General features: G+C 39.2%; 1 protein-coding gene across 4 annotated transcripts in view; it reads right to left on the bottom strand.

Annotated features, from left to right (window-relative positions):
• Positions 1-15,179, bottom strand: part of SLC20A2 (solute carrier family 20 member 2) — a 101,052-nt gene that overhangs the window by 51,566 nt on the left and 34,307 nt on the right. Inside the window, exon 2 of one of the 4 annotated variants that reach the window (XM_055334737.1) lies at positions 9,061-9,129. The exons of the other annotated variants lie outside the window; for them this stretch is intronic. The gene's annotated coding sequence lies outside the window, so the exon portion shown is untranslated. The remainder of the gene's footprint in view (positions 1-9,060; positions 9,130-15,179) is intronic. 4 annotated transcript variants of the gene reach the window in all.

Raw genomic sequence — 15,179 nt, forward strand, 5'->3', positions numbered from 1 at the left:
GATGAAAAAGAGAGTGGGTTTCAAAGAAGGCCACAGAGCTGCGGTCCTTGGAAATGTTCAGAATCAGATATCTTCCAGTCCTGTCCAGCTCAATTATTCTGTATCAACCAGAGACCACAGGACTAAGACAGAGCAGTGTAGTCTACAACTGTGAACCACAGGATTGTGCTGTGGGGAGAGGAGGTGGAAATTCCTGATCCTTTCTAGAACAATGCAGTCAACGATCTTCGTGAATTTTGGAACATTGCACAAACTCATTTTAGTCCTCTATGTAAAGTTTCCACTGCAGACCCTGGGCTCAGCCCCTCTGGACCCTATTTCTTTTCCAGGCCTCATTCCTGTTGTATTCACTCTCTCTTCTGCATTTTTGTCATTCTGACATTTAAGTTTCTTTTTTGGCTCATAAAGCATGTGTGTTATTTAGAGGTCTTCCAGTAGCCTTTTGCTTTTGGGAAGGCATTGTATGAATCTATTAAGTAAATATGTTTTTAAAAGGATAAAGAAAGAAACAGCAACAATAATGAAAAGGAGATAAAGTTAAAGGAATCATGACAATTTGGCCTGAAGAAGAGAAGATGGAGAAGGCCCTACAGAACCTAAGTGAAAAATAGTTTTGTTTTTTTTTTTTAAAAAAAAAAAAAAAAACAGGTTTTAAAAACTGAAAGACTGGGACGCCTGGGTGGCTCAGCAGTTGAACATCTACCTTCGGCTCAAGGTGTGATCCAGGGGTCCTGGGATCAAGTCCTACATCGGGCTCCCCGCAGGGAGCCTCCTTCTCCCTCTGCCTATGTCTCTGCCTCCCTCTCTTTGTGTCTCTCATGAATAAATAAATACAATCTTAAAACAAAACAAAACAAAACAAAAAAACTGAAAGACTGCATCAGGATATGGAAATACCATTTCCTTGGAGATGTTCAAATGGAATCTAAATGACTGTATGAGCAATTATTTTCAGAAACTTTAATTTGTTGTTTCTATCTTGTTTTTTATTTTATTTATTTTAAAAAGATTTTATGTATTTTAAAAAAGATTTTATTGGGGGGGGGGGGAAGGGCAGAGGGGAGGGACAAGCAGGCTCTGCACTAAGCGCAGAACTCAATGTGGGCCTTGATCTCACAATCCTGAGATCATGACCTGAGCTGAAATCAAGAGTCAGGCACTTAACCACTTGAGCCACCCAGGTGCTCCTGAAGGTTTTATTTTGAAGTAATCTCTATACCCAATGTGGGGCTGTCCTACAAGCCTAAGATCAAGAGTCACTGCTCTTTCAACTAAGCCAGACAAGTACCCCTGTCACTTCTATTTCAATTTTATATTTTGATGATATCGTGAAAAAATTACTATAAGGAAATACATGTTGGCCACTTTTCATCAAATTTAGAGATATAGCAAATAGCCTTTCATTGTACTAAGACTGCACTCGGAAAGGAAGAAAAAATTTATAGCTGAATGGCTTACTGCACACTGCAATGCACTCCCATTAGAAATGTGGAATTAGGGGGAATCCCTGGGTGGCTCAGCGGTTTAGCACTGCCTTCAGCCCAGGATGTGATCCTGGAGACCTGGGATCCCACATCAGGCTCCCTGCATGGAGCCTGCTTCTCCTTCTGCCTGTGTCTCTGCCTCTCTCTCTCTCTCTCTCTCTCTCTCTCTCTCTCTCTGTCTTAAATAAATAAATAAATAAATAAATAAATAAATAAATAAATAAAATCTTTTTTAAAAATGTGGAATTAGCCTGCATAGAGATTTTTTTTCATGATTATGACCACCTTGCTAGAGTGTTGTAGGTACAACACTGCTTGAAGGCATGGGACAAGAAGAGATGGGCTTCATACATTTATTCCCTCTCTACGACAGAAATAGCTTCTAAACATTTTTCCCTTTCTGTGTACACTACAGATATCCCCTCCAATATTCTACATAATTTTTTTCCTCAGTCATAACCAAAAATAGATTCGTTTTCACGAGCAAATCACTTAACATCACTTCCATCACATGGTAAACCCAGGAGCACTTGTTCTGATTCTGCATCCTTGAAGCGCTGGACTGTTTGGCTAAGCTCCAAGAGCTATATTAGGGAAATGCTTTCTCTTCAGCCACAGTTTAAAATGGAACTATGTATGTAAATAGATACCTTGGTTCTTACATATTTATTTGCTGATTTTGTTCTGATTCCAGTAGAAGCTCAATAGAAATATGAACGACACTTATAAAAACACAGATTCCTGATATTACTACATATCCTTTCTATTAATAGGACTTTAATATAAATAGAAGAGTCGATAGGTGGAGATCATTATCTTAACTATTTTCCATGCTCAACCTACAGCTCCATAGTTCTTATTCTCATTCCAAAGGTTCTTAAGTAATAATAGTTCTTAGGCAGTAGAAAAAAGCAAGAAGGAGCAAATTACTAAATTGATTCAGTGAGACCTTTCCTCTATGCAGTGGAGGAAAGTTGGTTCAAGTCTCTGAAGTGCTTCATCAGAAGTCTGCAAACATGATTCAATTCCACCCAAATTAGTAATATGAACAGTCTAAACGTGGCAATAAGTCCAAAAAACTGTTCATCTGGTCAGGAAGTCAGGTGAAAATTTAGCACTTTTTCCTATTGCTGAGACAACTGAAATTGAAATCTGTTTACTAAATTAAGAAACCATAAACATTTACTTGATATCACCTTCAAAGAATGATGAAAATAGCAGTTTAAAAATATTAGAGAGGCATGTTTTTAAGATTTCTTTGAATATTATTTCCCGATTCTGAGAGTGCTCCTCCTGGTACTTAATTCCTTATGAATGATTGAGATGAACTTTCTTGGGCAAGCCACTGGCTGGCTCCCTTTGGCTGTTTTTCCTTCAGAAAACTAGGAAGTAGGGGGGATGCCTTGATGTGAACATAATGAGCTTTATTATAATCACTAGAAAGTAACTAGATAGAAGCTGCTCTTTAGTAATGTTTAAAATCAGTTATGAGAAGAAAGAAGAAATATGTAATTATACAGTCTTGTCATTACCTACTGAACTACCTCTACTGGAGCTCATGTGTGAGTATGTGTGTGTATTTCAATTACTGTCTAGTGTTGTTTGCTTTCAGCCTAGTGAACCTCTTTTAGTATTTCTTGTAAAGCAAATCTGCTAGCAATGGATTGTTTTCATTTACTTGACAATGTTTTTATTTTGCCTTCATTTAAAAAGACTGTTTTGTAAGGCAGAAGATGCTCTCCGCACTTGAACATTGCCTCTCACTGCAGTCTGGCCCCCACTGTTCCTCATGAGAAGTCAGGTGTTAATTTTACTGTAGTTCCTCTAGAATTGAGTCAGTTCTCTTGCCTCTTTCCACATCTTTTTTTTTTTTTTGTCTTTCAAAATTTTGACTACATGTCTTTGTCATTCTTTCTGTTCTTCAGACTGCATTATCTCCATGGCTCTGCTCTCTATTCAAGTTTATGGATTCTTTCTTCTGATAATCCAAATCTACTGTTGATCCCTCTAATGAGTTTTTTATTTTGTTACAGTTTTCAATTCCAGAATTTCCATGTTCAATTTTTTAACTATGGTAAAATAAACATAAAATTACCATTTAACTACTTTTAAGTGTACAGTGGCATTATGTACATTTGTGTTGTTATGCAAACATCACCACTATCCATCTGCAATACACTTCACCTTACAGAACTGAAACTCTGTACTCATTAAAAAGTAATTTCCCATTCCTTTTCACCCCAATCCCTGGCAACCATTCTACCCTCCGTCCCTATGAGTTTGACTGCTTTAAGTACATCCATATGAGTGAGATGAGGGTGTTTTTGTGACTGCCTTATTATACTTGGCATAAATGTCTTCAAAGTTCATCCACATTGTAGCATGTGTCAGAATTTCCTGCCTTTTCCAGGCTGAATAATATTCCATTGTACAGATATAACACATTTTGTTTACTCATCCATTGATAGACACTTGGGTTGCTTCTGCTTTTTGGCTACTGTGAATAAGGCTATTAAAATGGGTGTACAGGGGCACCTTGGCTGCTCAGTCAGTTAAGCATCCAACTCTTCATTTAGACTCAGATCATGATCTCAGGGTTTGAGACCAAGACCCTCATCAGGCTCCATGCTGGGAGAGGAGTCTGCTTAAGATTCTCTCTCTTCCTTTCCCTCTGCCCCTTCCCCCTTTCTCTCCCTCTCTAAAAATAGATAAATTTAAATTTAATGGGTGTCCAAATCTCTGTCCATGTCTCTGCTGCTTTCAGTTCTTTTTTGGGTGTATATGCAGAAGTGGAATTGCTGGGTCATGTGGTAATTTTGTTTTTAATTTTTTGAGAAACTACTGTACTGTCCTGCACAGCATGCATACCATTTTATATTCCTACCAACAATGGACAAAGGTTCCAATTTCTCTGCATCCTCACCAACACTTGTTATTTTCTGTTTCGTTTTGTTTTTTAACAGTAGCCATTCTAATGGGTGTCAGGTGATATCTCACAGTGGTTTTGATTTGCATTTCCATAATGATTAGTGATAGAATAGCCTTCCATGGGCTTGTTGGCCATTTGTATGTCTTCCTTGGAGAAATGTCTATTCAAGTTCTCTATCCATTTTTAAATTGAGTTGCTCTTGGCTGTTGAGTGGTAGGAGTTCTTTATATATTCTGGATACTAACCCCTTACTAGATAAATGATTTATAAATATATTCTCCCTTTCCAAAGGTTGTCTTTTCATTCTATTGATTGTGTCCTTTGTTGTGCAGAGCTTTTAATGTTGATGTACTTCAATTTATCTATTTTTACTTCTGTTGTTTGTGCTTTTGGTTCCACATCTGCATTTGGGTGTTTTGTTTTGTTTTTTATCCTTTCCATCTCTTTAAAAATAGTCTCTATTTGATGATTCACTGCCACTACACCTTCCTTTAATTCTTTAGGAATGGTTTCTTTCCTTTCTTTTTTTTTTTTAAGATTTTATTTATTTATTCATAGACACAGAGAGAGAGGCAGAGACACAGGCAGAGGGAGAAGCAGGCTCCACGCAGGGAGCCCGACGTGGGACTCGATCGGGGGTTTCCAGGATCACACCCCAGGCTGCAGGCGGTGCCAAACTGCTGCGCCACCGGGGCTGCCCTAGGAATGGTTTCTTTTCATCTTTGAACATATTTATAATAGCTGCTTTAAAGTCTTTGTCTGGGGGTGCCTGAGTGACTCAGTGGTTGAGCATCTGCCTTTGGCTCAGGTTGTGGTCCCAGGGTCCCTGAATCAAGACCCACATCAGGCTCCACGCAGGGAGCCTGCTTCTCCCTCTGCCCAGGTCTCTGTCTGTCTCTTTCATGAATAAATAAAAATCTTTTAAAAAAATAAAAAAATAAAGTCTTTGCTTTGTTCAATCTATAAGGCCCCCTCAAAAGCAGTCTCTATTGTTTATTTCTCCTGTGTATGTGTCACAATTTCCAACTTCTTTACTTGTCCCATAATTTTTTGTTGAAAACTGGACATTTTAGGGATCCCTGGGTGGTGCAGCGGTTTAGCGCCTGCCTTTGACCCAGGGCGCGATCCTGGAGACCCGGGATCGAATCCCATGTGGGGCTCCCGATGCATGGAGCCTGCTTCTCCCTCTGCCTATGTCTCTGCCTCTCTCTCTCTCATTCTGTGTGACTATCATAAATAAATAAAAATTAAAAAAAAAAGAAAACTGGACATTTTACATAGCACAGCAACTCTGGTTACTGATATTCCTAGCCCCCAGAGGTTTTGTTGTTGGTATATGTTTATTTGATCTAATTCTGTGAAGTCAATTTTCCACATAGTGCACAGCTGTTGGTGTCTCTCCTCACACCCCCCCCCACCCTATTTTTACATTTTAGTCTGGCTTCCTAAGAATCACCCATAAGCCACTTAAGTGGTCAAAGTAGTGCATAAGCCCCCTTAATTAATTAGATTTTCACCCTTCACCATGGCTGCATATGGAACTTAGAGACTACTTTTCATAGTCTGGGGAGTAAAGGATGGAGGGAAGGTTTGAATGCAAGGTATCAGCACGAGGGTAACCTTTGGGAAGTTTTAATTATTATTTATCGTGTCTGTGCTGGTGGTCACAAAACCCTATGTGTAAAAACTCATGGAACCACAGTGTCACTAGAAAAAGTGAATTTTAAGATATATAATTATTGTTGGAAGTGGCCATGAGTTGCCTTTAGAAAAAGATACTTCTTCACCTATATTGCTCTTCCATAGTTGGATCCAATTGGATCATTTGAGTTCTTAGAAGTTCACTACTTAATGTTTAATGAGGACATAGAAAACAAAATCTTTCTCATTATATTATTGCCAATTGAGGGTTATTTCCTCTCAGAACAGAATAAAAATAAAAATTAAAACTTAAAAAACTTATCATTGTAATACTTAATAATTCGTATAGCAATGTCAAGTTTTTATACCTGATCAGAAGTTTCTTCTGGATTAAGCTTTAGGTCATTTCTTCTTCAAATAAAAATTCTAGATTATTTAATTGTTACTGACAAGTCTGACAGGCTGAGACACCATGATTTAAAGATCAAGGAAAAACCAAAAAATGTAAACAAAAAGAGAGATGGCAAAAACCAGGTTTGACAGAAAGATGCGCTGGGCTGGATGCTCTACCCTCCAGGTCCCAAAGGGCACTGAACTCTGCACAGTAGGAACATCCCAGTTCTTTCTTCTTGCTCCAGCCACCACTTTAATTTCAAGTCAAGTCTCAAGCAGTTTGAGTCTCAGGACTCAAGTCTCTTTTTAAAACCTTTATAATAATAGATAAGCTCATCTGTAACTCCCAACTACCTCAGTATGCTGAGCACATTTGTATCCTCCTACTTTTGCTTTTAATCTGTAAGGTAAAGGCAAAACCCAACAAAACCAAGAAATAAATGAACAAATGAAAAAATAAAAAGAAAATAAAAACTCAGGCCAAATCTTTAAGCTGAGATCTAGTCTCCTCTTGCTCTTCCAAAAGCCACCCTTTCTCTTGACAGCGACTACAGAGTTTTTCTGCCATTACTTTTTTTTTTTTTTAAAGATTTTATTTATTCACGAGAGACACAGAGAGAGAAAGACAGAGGCAGAGACACAGGCAGGGGGAGAAGCAGGCTCCATGCAGGGAGCCCGATGCAGGACTCGATCCCGGGACCTTGGATCATGCCCTGCCTTTGGCCAGGCGCTAAACCACTGAGCCACCCAGGGATCCCCATTTTCTGCCATTTCTAACTTAAGTTTATAGTCTCAGAATCTCAGAATATAGTCTAGAAATATTTTTATCTGTTCTATTGCTTTTAAAAAGATGTTCTCATTTTTCCTTTGAGCCACTCAACCTGCAAAGCATTTGATCAATCAAACCGTAACCACCCATTTTATTCCACCTTGATAAGGCATGTGGCATTTCACACAGCTGTGCTGATGCTGTGCGGGGGAGGGCTGGTTGGGAGGGCTGGTACTCATCTGCTGGTGTGGACACACTGATACGGCGATCGATTGTACTCTATCCATTGCGTATCTAACTATTGGGGTTAAACAGTTCATCAACATCTTTTTCTCCCCTCTTCCACGCAGAAGAAATGAAGATAAACCCATGTAGGATGTGTCTTTACTTCCCCAAAGAGGCAACAGTGCAGAGAGGAATTACACGATTATTCCTTATCTTGTAAGTACAGGAGAGAGAGATAAGATGATAAAGAAACAAAGGAGAAGATGAAATGAAGAGCATTCCTTATAAGGATCAAAACTGGTAAGCAGGAAACTTGAAAAACCAGCTTTCTTAGTTCCAAATATTCCAGGAAATACCCTTCTATGAGTAACAAAGGTCCTGAAACAAAAAGGCTATGCCAAAACATGGGAGTTTATATATGCTACTAGATTTCTTTTGGCTTCTCAAGGCATCCTGGCTCTAAATTAAGTTTAAGGTATCAGTCCTGTTGATGGGGATTCCATTCAGTTTCAATCTAAGCCTAGTAAACCTGGGACAGATTTCTACTCATTTAGGCCATAGGAAGACACTTCAAAGAGAGTCCCTTTAACTGCGAAAAAGTACTTAGTCTCACAGGTTACCACACAAAATGGATTGAAACAACAGGGAGGCCTGTTGTTTTTGCTCATGATTTTCTTAAATCAACTGCCACCAGTATCAAATAGTTACCCCAAATAACCTTCTGAGTAAGGCCACAAGAACATCCTAGCAGCATTTGGCAGAAATAATTGAGGGAGCCAGTACTCTCTTAAGTGCTATCACTTTTAATAAACACTGGTGAGATACACTCTGATACTACAAAGAGAAGTGCTTTGGAAATACTAGCTAGGTGACTTGTTCTTTCCATCATCCCTCATCACTGTCACTCAAAAATATCATCTGATGTCTGTAACATATGGTTCCACCATTCACTACTTTATATCTAAGCTCAAGAATGATGGTCCCTTACAAAGTTTAAATGGATAATCCTAATACAAAGTATTATTTTAATGACTTAACAAATGCTGGATTCCCCAGCTCCCTTTCCTTATATAATATTGAACCTGAGAGCTTATTCAATTTGGGATATTAGAGTTCCTTGAACATCCACAGCTGTAAGTAGTGAAAGCAGATTCTTGCTGAATACCTTTTATGCTGCAGAATTCACAAAATTACCCTTTGTCAATAACAGCCACGCATCCATTTGTATGGGCCTCTTCCCAAGAGCCAAGGTCTCAAGTCTGTCTTAAAAATAAGTCCAATTTTCTCATTATAAGAATAATACAAATTCATATTAAAAAATCTGATAAACACACAAGAAAGGAAAACAAGGAAAAATGCTGCTAGCTCATCACTGAAAAATAATCATTGTTTTGTGTCCATTTTGGTGACTAGTTTTACCTATCGGAGTACATGATACTTATGTAAGCCACTGCGAGGCCACTGCCAAATTAAATAAAACATAAAAGTCAAAATCAAAATGAATTATAATAGCGTGTTTTGAAAAGAAAGTTTTTCATTACTACATAATACAGCTCACTGAAAAGAATCTAACATAGAGATAGCCAAAAAAGAGGGTAAAACATTATACATCAGCTCACCTCCTTGAGATAACCACTGCTTACATTTGGTGCACAGCATTCGTTTTTCATGTACATTTAAGTACCTTCCTTTTGAAAAAGAAAATGAAGCCATTAAACCATTAAAAAAATGTCTTCCATTGAGAAAGTGGTTGTAATATATATTTTGTAACCTGTAATCTGTAAGGCTACAGATGGAGCATCATTTTAAATGGCCGCATAGAGTTGCATTATGTGGCAGCACCATCAATTATTTAACTAGTACCTTATTAGGTTGTTTCTGGGGATGTTTTATTGAATCATTAGGTCAGTAATTCTTTAGTAGTCTAATAATAATAAGCAAAGGAGCTTTCCCCCCTTCTTTCTCTTCAAGTTTAATTTTTTTGGACTAAATAACTATAATGAAAAAAGGCTTAGCCCAAGCCACTTACCCAATCTCATTTTTTAAAAATATTTTATTTATTTATTCATGAGACACGGAGAGAGAGAGAGAAAGAAAGAGAGAGAGAGAGAGAGAGAGAGAGAGAGAGAGAGGCAGAGACACAGGCAGAGGGAGAAGCAGGCTCCATGCAGGGAGCCTAAATCGCTGAGCCACCCAGGCTGCCCCCCAATCTCATTTTTAATGAAACATATATGGACTAGGTAAAAGCTTGATTCTAAGAACAAAATTATTTTTACCAAGGTGAAATACCAAAGGGGATGATGAGTTATTTCTTTTTGTGTAGAAATGAAAATAGCCTGTTGCCTGCTATCAGTAAGAACCAAACTGGCCAAACAGTTGAATTTTCTATTGGATTTATAGTTATTGAGAGTTTGTTGGTTTTAAAGAGAGCATTTTATATTCAGACTAATTCAGGGTGTTAAAAATCAGCTCTGTCTACCCTATGGATTGGTGAGATACAATTATCATCAGTGCCCAACCAGGATTCACCGGACTTCATACATTCTGTAAATAGAGATATAAAGGTAACAGCGAATGCGGCTTAATGCCTGGGAGATCAGTTTTTTCAAATACAACCCAGTGTGAAGATTGTGCAACACTGGTATAGACACTTGCCACCTTTACCTCTCTGTCTCCCATTACAAGGCAAACTGGAGTTTGAGCCAGACTGCTCTCACTTGTCTTTCCTCACTTCAAGGAACTTTTAATACTCTACAAATGTGTAATTAACTATAGCTATAAAAGTCAAGCATTCTACCTATCCCATTTTTAAGTGCTAAAATATTAGAGGCACCATACCCTGGCCAAGACAGAGTGCGTCTTCTTTGGAGACAGCAGTGTGCTACTTGTGTGCCGCTTTTTAAGCAGCACTGGCCAAACACATCTGCAGAGTACCCTTTGCTATGACCACGGAAAGCTTTTACTGTATGAAATGTTATACAAGTTATAACAAATAGACACATTCTCAGTAGTTTGTGTTTTCAACCCAGGACAATTCCAGGCAAAAGCACAACAAAAGCACAAAGCAGTGGGGGCAGGGTGAGTAGAGGGACTGGTAGGAGGAGTACCTATTTTGATTGGGAAGGGTAAGGACTGCTACCTTCCCCTCTAGATAATTTATTACACAGGAGAGGGCAAAACACCTGTGGCCTTGAACATTTCAACTAAGTAATCATTTAATTGCATTAAGTGCCCAGCATGTGTACTATTGACTGCAAGAGCTATAAAAACATCAAGATGAAATAGGTTACCATCCTTCACCTCTAGCAGAGCCCCTCCAAGCTGGTACCATTATCCAAGACCTGTGCTTCCATTGTCTTTAGGTCCTCTCACCTCGCCCCTACATCTAGGCTGACAGATGTAATTCCCTGTGGCAGGGATGAGGAATGGCATTCCTGCAGGTGATACAGCAGCTCACCAATAAAGTTCTCCTCCTGTAGAAGTCCCAGAGTTGGAAAACTGGGGTACAGTCACCTATATTCTGACATGGGCTTCATGAAGAAAGTGACCAATCTAGCCAGCAGTCTTCGACACAAAATGATCACCAGCTAAGGTCCCTTGTTTTGACCTCTGCCTAAATTTCCCTTTGGGTGGCTGTAAAAAAGTCACACTGGAAGGAGGGAGTCTACTGAATAACACTGTGATATTATCTGAAAACACAACATTACCATCACATTTTCTCATTTGATTCTCATTTGAAATGGGCAGTCTTAACTACTGAGTTCAGAAAAGTAATTGCAAAATTTTCCTGGTTAATTATTAATCTTCTCTAAGTGACAGAGGAAATCCAGAGCAAAGTCAGGGCTCAGCAAAGTCAGGGCTCGAGGGGACTTTGAGAGGTCATTTATCTCTAGACTTCACAGAGAATACTAAAAACATCATAAACAAATATAAACCCATTTTTAGATAACTTCCAGAAAAAGGTTTACATTTTCCAGTATTCAACTTCTCCATTTTATAAAAACCTGCATTCTATCTCATCCTCCAACATTAGTGTGCATCAGAATCACTTGCAGGGCTTGTCAACACAGGTTGCTGGGCCCCACTGCCAAATGGACAGATCTGGGGCGAGGCCTAAGAAGGTGCATTTCTCACAAGTTCCTAGGTGGTGCTGATGCTGAGGATGCCAGCACTGCACTGTGAGTACCACGGTGCTGACCTAACCTTTGCTGGATTGAACTTTGTATGTTCAATGGAAATAGACACCAGTTGGTCATCATTCCTTGGTTCTGAGGCATATACTTACTTGCCTAACAACTCAAGAGTCTCCTGGTCATTTTTTTCCCTCCAGGCTAAATAATAGAAGTTTCCTAACATCTTATTATAGATATCATTTTTCAACCCTTTAATCGTTTTGTGAGGTTCTTTGTGGAGTCTTCTCCAAGACTCTTGGTTGTAGAGCCATGAATAAGACGCAGAACCTTAATCAGCGACTGGCTGAGGCTGTGTATAAAGGGAAAAATGACTCACAGTTTCACACAATATATTCCTATTTTTTAATCTTCAATACCCGAAGCTTGTCTTATTAGCTCCCTTCTGATTCATGTCCTTCTGACTCCTTTATGAGCTGCAGTAATGCCTAGGTGACCTTCGTAATGTCTTTCTGTGGAGAAGCTCAAAGCACTCCTCTAATTCAACAGGTGACTCAACATCCTAACCCAGCACAGGGCTCAGGAACTAGTTTGAGTGCATATAAGTTCAGAAGAAAAACATGGAATACAAATTCAGATTTCTAGCCAAATATATGACATTGGGAAAGATGCTTCTTATATTTATTGGACTTTATAAGACACTAAGTTTACCTCCTCCATATAGAAACCATTCCAGGAACAGGGAAACTAGTGAATCTCCTCCCTTTTTTGGGGACTTCTAAGAGGGAACTGGTGTTGGGAAGGTGCTTGCTGGGGTCACTCTCATTCATCTCCACCACTTCCATGGCTGCTGGAAGAGAAAGGGAAGGAGCACCCCGGGAGCTCTGCAGTCTATACTGTTTGGCAGAAGCCCAGGCAATCTGAAAGCTACCCCATGAACTACCCTCCATCCTCCCCACACTCCATTTTGTTTTCCTTTTCTTCCCTATCATACTGTTTTCTGCCAGTTTACTTAGTGTGTTATGTCGGGGGCCCAGTTTCCGTGCACTGTCTAATATCAGCATGTTGAGTCCCTCATGAGTAGGAACTATGCTGTCTTTGTGCATTGTACGTGCTCTGGGGATGCTTAACACAGGCTAAACAATAACAGGAGTGCCAGTATTTCCAGGAGAAATCACAATTCCAGCAGAGGGTCCAATCCTATTACCATCTACTTGTGTCCAAGGCAGGCAGAGCTCAAGGCATCCCTCTGCACACTGTCCCTTTCGCTTTAGATAAAAGAGTTGAAATTCAATATAACAAAGCCTAACCCTACAAAATTTCCTCTTGAAAGAGAACATTCTAGGGATGTACTCACGGTGCACTTGTGTTCAGCTCCAAATCAAAAGGCAACCTGTCAGATAATGTAAGTTCCCATATAACCACTCAGTCCAGCTACCTATTAAAAACTTCATGTGGGGCAGCCCCAGTGGCTCAGCGGTTTAGCGCCGCCTTCAGCCCGGGGTGTGATCCTGGATCCTGGAGACCCGGGATCGAATCCTATGTCGGGTTCCCTGCATGGAGCCTGCTTCTCCCTCTGCCTGTGTCTCTGCCCAACGCACCTCCCCCCACACACACCGTGTCTGTCATGAATAAATAAATAAAATCTTAAAAAAAAAAACACTTCATGTGAATGAAAGGGATCCCCCAAAAAAGAAGATTCTTTGCTTCCCTGAAAATCTCTTAAAGCTTCAGAGCAGAAGGCTAATTCTCTAGGAACAGAGAAACCGTAAAATAAATCAGCTGCAATCAGGACCCTCTGGATCTGTCAGAGCCTCTGGGTCTCTATTTTAAGAGGCAAAGGGCTAGGAGGCAAGGGCCGGCCCAGGGAAAACAGCTTAAACAGGACTGAAGAACAGAAACGCAAAGTCAACTGCAGGTGTACCCAGCACACGTGTCGGGCCATGGGCTGCTTGGCCCTTCCTGCAGTCCCAAAGCTGCCCCTGCTGCTCAGCACTTGGACACCTCCTCTGTGACCCTGAGCTGAGCTCACTGTGATGTGTCACACCAATGTCCTAACTAGTCACAGGGACTCTACTAATGAGGGAACCATAACCAGTATCACTTTACCAGGCACACAAGATAAGGAGTAAAGGGAATCAATGCCCCAGCAAACACAAGAAATTCCCACACTGGCGCTTACATCATTAGAATGATCTCCTCTTTCATTCACCTATATCACACTCTCACAGCACATAAATCACGAAAACCAACACTCAGAAATTGTTTATGGCATTTTAGCAACTCCTCCTAGAACACACGCTTCCTCTAGTAAAAATACCTATGGAAACTTCTTTCTGTCAAAATTTAAAAATGGTTATGTTTTGAACAGCCCCTCTTTTCCACAGGACTAAACTCCAAGGGAGGGAATGAAGAACAGCTTGCAAACCATCTAGTACTAGCAAGGGTGTACCTTTACAAACACTCCACTGAGATGCTGATGGCGCCTCACTGACAATCAAAAGTAAGAATAAGACCCGGGTTCTTTTCTTTCTTTGGAGGAAAGTATGTATTATGAAGCCAGTACTGGAACAAAGTCCCTTTTACTGCTAAAGACGATTATTATAGACTTTTCTGTTATAATTACAATGAATCTGGACTGCAAATTTCTCTTCTGCTCAACAAAAAAACTTGTTTTAATAGGAGTTTCTTTCTAAAAATAGCTCAAGTACTCAGTTCTGTTTTCCCTTCTTACATTCTTTTCCTACTAAATGTACCACTGAAACATTTCCTTTCATTGTTGACACCTTAGGTCATTTGGATTTAAAAATCAGACTATACATAATAACAAAGAAGTCTTTGAATAAAGCCTGCAAAATGGGAAAGTGGTATTTGAGGGAATGCCTCCCTCTGCTCACAGAGTTGATCTGGACGTGGATGCCTGGGGAGCAGCTACCACCTAACTTATTAGAATTGTTTCAGTAAAACCAATATTCCTACAGGGGATGTGATTTATGTGTTAACTGATTTAAAAAATGTCCTGTCTAGTTCTGTTATAAGCATGTTGTTTGTCATGAAGTCAGTGTACTCAGAATTAAAACACATCTCAAACTAAGAAGGTTGCTTCAGGTTTAATTAATCTTTAGTTTTCTTCAGTCTACATTTAAGTTGACAATGACTTGTTAAATTAAGAGCAGTTAAGATTTTAAAAATTTCATGACCTTTGGGTTTTTTTTTGGTAACTATCTTCCAGAGGATGCTTTCAATTACTTTGGAAAACCTTCTTCCTAAATTAATTTTTTAAGTGCTTCTCTTTAGGGGTATATGGGTCTATTTTTAAACATAAAATCCTCTAAAAAATTAAAACTGTCCATCTATACATTTTACAAAGTTATATGACACTCCCATTATTTCTCTATATAAACTTGTAGGTCACACAGTAAGTATAACAGGAATCTTTCAACTTTTTTTTTCCCTAAGAGTTAGGGTACCGTAGAAATAAAGCTCAAAAAAAATAAGTAAAATAAAAATAAAAAAAGAAAAAGCTCAATGAGACAACCATTCCATTAATCAAATATTCTAATAGATAAAAATAAGGGATAATCTACAGACTGCTTTTGCAAAGATAA

This window comes from Nyctereutes procyonoides, unplaced genomic scaffold (genome assembly GCF_905146905.1).
Source record: "Nyctereutes procyonoides isolate TBG_1078 unplaced genomic scaffold, NYPRO_anot_genome, whole genome shotgun sequence".
Lineage (NCBI taxonomy): Eukaryota > Metazoa > Chordata > Mammalia > Carnivora > Canidae > Nyctereutes > Nyctereutes procyonoides.